Raw genomic sequence first — 6,000 nt, 5'->3', positions numbered from 1 at the left:
GGGGGGGGGGTATCTACTGTTTGAATTGGACAGTCGCCCCGCGGCTCATCCTCACCCTTTCTTTCCTCGCTCTGATGAGCGTGTGTCGAACGTCCGTTCGTTATTTTTAGGACGCGGGGCACACGCGGCGCGGCGTGCCAAAGGGAGGAAGTCGTATATTTCTAACCTTCCAGTATCTGCTCTATTATTAGTGAATGCTGGAGAGGTACACCGGCTTTAACTGGGTTTCCGTTTGATTTTAAACACCGCGTATTCAACGGAGAAGCACCTCCAGGCGCTCTATGCTCTCACCGCTATTCGCTTGGCTCTTCCTTCTTTTTCTGTCTCTTGCCGTTGTTTCTTTCCTACATCGTACGTTTTCAGAGAGCACGATGGTTTCATCCTCGTAAATACGACGACCGTATATCCGCAGATTTGTTCGTGGTCGCGCGTGCCTATATATATTGTTTCGACCGTACATTACCTCTCGAACGTTAGAGTTATATTCGCGGGATTACCGGGTGTTTCTATGAATATTGATGAATGTGTGTGTGTGGGGACATCGGAGACGTTAATTGTATCAGGAAGGTGAATGCAATTCCGATCTGAGAATCGAATGTCCCTTGAATGATTATAGGTTTGACTAGATTGTTACACTATCGTTGCACTATTATGTAAATTTCTCATAAGCTCCTCCAGTTACTCATTTTTTGATTATGTAAGAGAATCATCGTTACGCGATACGAAATTACGGCAACCGTGAAATTATCGAAAATGGGTATTTTAGTATTTCTCACAGTCGGGACGCACGTCACCGGCTCTTTTAGCTCTATAAAATCGAGACGTCCTAGGTCAGGGACGCGTAACCTACGCGTCCGGTTCAGACGTGTGCATTTTCACTGTCGTTGAAAGACATGCAGATTACGGCCGTCTGCAGACGGAAAATTGCTAGTGATATTTATATGCGGTTGGAGAATGTGACGTTAAATTTATATGATTTCGCGCATGGCAAAATGAGAGAATCGTGGATACGACCGTGAAGAGATTTCATAGAATTACACAAACTGGTGGCGTAACGATACGTCGCGAAAAGCACGGACGTAAACGCACGATATTCTTTTTTTCGATCTTTAAATGGAAGTTCAAGTACGTTGCGATAATCGTAATGCATTTAAAACCTGTTTCCACCAACGTAGATTAACTTTAATCTCGATTGCACTTACTCTTCATCTTTTTCTAGTTCTAGTAAGAATTAGAAAGAGATGAAAAGTGAGTTGAACGGAGATTAAAGTTAATCTGCATTGGAAATAATCATAAAAAAGGACAAGAAATTTTGATAAAAGGAAGAGTTTTTCAGTGTTGTATAATTAAACAGCATATCGCGACATTGAAACAAATGTCCTTGCAATTTCTACGATTTTCCTCGCACAGTTTCGTCGACTGGCGGCAAATTACGTATCGCGTACGTGAGACGTAGAGTTGACGCGGTTAGACAACTCACGGTGATGCGCGCGAAAGACCGGCGACAGAAGTGGTGATGACTGCGAATACGACGGGAGAAAAGAGCATATCATCAGGTATGCGGCTGCCGTATGTCGTACAGACACGTGCAAGGTGCAGGGAGGAAATAATCGTGTAACACCACATCGGAAATAGAACAAACCGGTCGCCGAAAAAACACTCGTCTGCGTTATTACACAGGATATATCTTCTAGTACGATTAGCTTCGTGTACACGGTTTTATTGAAATATTTAAAAACTTAGCTGTAGATCTGAAAATAAGTTTGTTGATAGTAAATTTCGAAATTTTATGGACACTGCATTTTGGACAATCTCTGAACGCGATGTGACATTGAATTAAGATCTCGATATTCTTTTAAAAAATTTTATCTGCATTTTTTTTACGATGACAAAATAATTCTGTAATATTGTATATTATTTATCTCTCATTATGTATATCGTTTTAACAACTAAGCAAAATCTTACTATATCAACTTAATATAAATTACTAAAGAGAATTCTGATCACACCGATCGAAACATTTAATTGTTTAATTAATTGTTTGTACAATACATTTTTTTGCAATAATATCACCTATTGGCTTTTATTATTAGAGGCCTTTTTATCTTTAATTTGTTTTATTTGAGTCTATTTAAATTGTTTAATTTTATTGATCCAAAATAATTATATGGGACCCAAGATGGTCGCTAAAATATCAAAATATTTTGCAGTATTAAGAATCTGAAACACAGACTTACTTACGTAACTCACAACGCATAAAACATATGACAGTTAGCCAATCAGAGTTGTTCATTTTATAAAAACGAAAGATTTTGATTGATTGATTCTCTTACTATGCATTATAGGTCTGTGCTTTGAGCTTTATTCGTCATTCTTGAGTATGAGTCCTACATAATTATTTTGATGGTCCAATAAAATTATTTTTAGATCTCCAGCTGAATTTTTAGATACTTTGGCAAAGCAGTTCTTACCCATGGTGTCATTATCAATGTTGAAAATTAAAATTTTTAATTTGGTTAATATACGAAAAAATTTGTTATTTTCAAGAATTTTGTTATGACAAAGTGTGAGGAAATTCCAATATTCGACGAACGCCCTGGGAAGTATAACCGTCGAGTTCTTCTCTTCCTTCTTATACGACCCCGATCTCGAACGCGTTTAATCCGTCGTCTGAATTGATCCCGCATCCCGTATTCATTGCTTTCGTGAATACGAGACCGTGAACGCACACGTATACGTCGCACGTCTGGGGTGAGTAATACTTCGGCAGTTGGGTGTATATCACAACATAATATCTACGTGTTGGAGTTATCTTCGCTTGATTTCTTTACGTGCCACGCATCTGGACATGAGCGTGATGTTGGAAGTACGTATAGAATAGGAGGAACGGAGTCCTTGCTGATAGGGCGCGAATTGCGCGTGATAGGAGGAAAATTATTACAAATGATGTTGCAAGAAGTGCGCGAGTTTCCCGTCACACGCAGAACATATTTCATATGTCGATATATATCTAAAAGCTTTCTGATACGTCGAAATCCTTAGTACGTCTCTACGAATGTATCACGTCATTGTGACGAAATATTACATACAAAGTATCTCGGATAATTGAATTGTCATACGAATCATCCACGTAGTGTCGCAAGAGCGGACAAACGTTATCATGATTGACGTACAATAAAAAGAAAGTCCGAGGCAGAGAGGCGAATATCTATAGGTGGAACATGTATAGGTGACAATAGGAAATATCGTGTTTGTGAAGCATCCGAGTATATCTTTAAGAACCGCTTCATCTTGAATCGCCCTGTAGGGTCCGGGAGAGAACAAGACCATCTATAAGATAAAAGCCACAAGATAGACCCCTGACGGTGATATCTCACGGTGAGATCTTCAAGCCCGACCGTGTCCGTCGTTGCGTCGAACCAGGGTGATTTATCATTATTGAAATACGGGCCATTTGAGCCATCGTAGTCCACTCTCGCGCGACATGCGACGTTTCTTCTGGCCGGGAGTCCCTTTTGTGTTCCGCTCCGCGCTCCGTACATTTGCTTTCCACTCGAAAGTTATTCAAATCAACCGTAATGATCGCGAGATAAAGTTACCCGAGCCGGAATTATGATTTCCTAGGCAGTAAATGTCATAATGATAGCATATTTTTTATTAATTATATTATTAACTATTTTATTAGTTATTTTATTAATTGTCATAATTAAAAATAATAATTTAAAAATATAAGAAAGCATATAAAGTTTGTACATAGAAAGAATGATTTTTCTGAAGTATTTAAAAATTTAGCAAAATACATATCTTAACATAATTTAGTTGGACCATCAAAATAATTGTATAGGACGCTCAAATTACTAAAATGTTAAAACTTTTTACAACATTATTTATTATACTTGAATGTTCAATACATAATTATTTTGATAGTCTGATTCTAATAAAATTATTTTTTAATTCGTATGGCTAATTTTTTCAGATACTTTAAAACAGTATTTTGTTTGTTGCATATACAAGGACATACTCTCTAGAGTAGCCGTAAAACTAAAACAGAAATATCAGGGAAATTGAAAACGGTTTGGGAAAAGTCAGGAATTTTGCAAAATTTTGTGAAATTTAAAATTCTTTGAAAATTAAAATTCTTGACTTTAAAAAAGGGTTTAATATGCGAGCATCAAATGCACATAATTTTGGAATACTACTAACCTAAAAATTAAATGCAAACAGTGTTAATAATATTGATAAGTAATTTACATTGCTATGTTAAATTATTCTCTTCTATCTAAAACAAAATTTTTCACGATTTCCAAATCGGGATTAATAAAATAAATAAATAAATAGAAAATACAAAAATTTTAAAAATAAGTATACTTCCCAGGTCAAACAATAATGAGCTATATTTGTTATTATAATTCAATGAATTTATTACAATCAATAATATTAATTCGGAACGTTTCGACTTTACAAAGTCATCCTCAGCCGCATAAAACCCTAATCTAATTAATAAGTTTACATGACAATGTCAAAGACGCAAAATCAACATTCAAAATTATACAATTGCAATTCTCAAATATATAAAAAAATACACCCTAACATGTCGCAAGATTTGTGATACGTTATAATTGCTCTGATGTTTGATTGTAAGTAGTCAATTTACTTGAACGATGAAAAAACCTGTTATGATCCATTCTTCATTTTTTGGCGAGAAAGGTTAGTCCAAATAAGAGATTTCCAGTCCATTAGTTAAAAATAAAATTACATAGAGCAAATATATGGATTTCCTGCTGTCAAGTTTGTATATGTAGGATGGAAATTATAAAAGAAGGTAATTATTCACTAAAAATTGCAACTTGAGATTATACGTCTTACTGTGTAGAAAGCAATGTACAAATTTGCGTCTTTGACATTGTCATGTAAACTTATTAATTAGATTGGGGTTTTATGCGGCTGAGGATGACTTTGTAAAGTCGAAACGTTCCGAATTAATATTATTGATTGTAATAAATTTATTGAATTATAATAACAAATATAGCTCATTGTTTTTTGACCTGGGAAGTATACTTATTTTTAAAATGTTTTAAATTTACATGAGCTGATAATAATTATTAAAAATACAAAAAATTTAAAATATTATTGAAAGCTTCAGAGAAAATTATGAAATTTTGTCTGGAAATGAGGAAAAAAGAGATTATAAAATTTAAAAAAATTTCTAACAATTCTGTTTATAAAAATTTATTATTGCGTTACGTAAAGTGATATTAATTGAAACAGTATTGCGTAGTGAATTGAAAGTTATTTTTAATTCACTTTCATATCGATATCATCGTGTGTCATCTCGCGAGAAGGTGATATCGTGCAGGCGAGCTCGCCTCGGAGCGAGTCGAATAAATTTGCAATCGCGCGGTGTGGTTTGTTTTCTTTTTTTTTTTTTTCCTTTGCAACCGATGTACGAGCGGCGGACGTTGCCCATCGGCCGAAAGGTTGCACCCGCGACGCGTATCGTCATAAATTTTATTCTCTTCAGCAACTTTCGCGTTCATTCGCGCGCCTGCCCGCGCGTAAAAGTTTTTGAGATAGCGCTCAACGGTGCAGACCGGTCACGATTTAATGATGTTACGTTAAACGAAATTTATCCGCCTGCACCTTCCTACCTTGTGCGCGGACTCGCTGGCCGATCGGAGCTTGCGATAAGCGTCGGTTCTCTCCCTGTCTTTCTCTTTTTGTCCCGCGGGCGCCGATCTGAAATTGCTCGTTGCGAACGCTAATTGTAACGGTGCCTTTTATAATACATCGTCTCGGTGCGATTACGAACGGTTGGTTGGCGAAATCGTTTATCACAGAGTCCGTAGCTGAGAGATATAAGTGGTGGAATTAGATTAGGAGACGGTTTAAGATATAAACTGTAATCAAAATCTTTTTGAAATCCTCAGATATAGTGCACTTCCGCGCGCACTTCTCTTCTCATTCTCTCTCCTCGAAATGAAATTTCTTTTTGTCAACACA

At 36.4% G+C, this 6,000-nt stretch overlaps 1 protein-coding gene across 1 annotated transcript in view; it reads left to right on the top strand.

Annotated features, from left to right (window-relative positions):
- The window catches only part of LOC108779714 (uncharacterized), a 111,871-nt gene that overhangs the window by 5,076 nt on the left and 100,795 nt on the right, over nucleotides 1–6,000 (top strand). The gene's annotated exons all lie outside the window — the stretch shown is intronic.

Source organism: Cyphomyrmex costatus, unplaced genomic scaffold, assembly GCF_001594065.2.
Source record: "Cyphomyrmex costatus isolate MS0001 unplaced genomic scaffold, Ccosl1.0 scaffold121, whole genome shotgun sequence".
Lineage (NCBI taxonomy): Eukaryota > Metazoa > Arthropoda > Insecta > Hymenoptera > Formicidae > Cyphomyrmex > Cyphomyrmex costatus.
The sequence above is the reverse complement of the archived record's forward strand: the minus strand, read 5'-3'. Positions and strand labels throughout refer to the sequence as shown.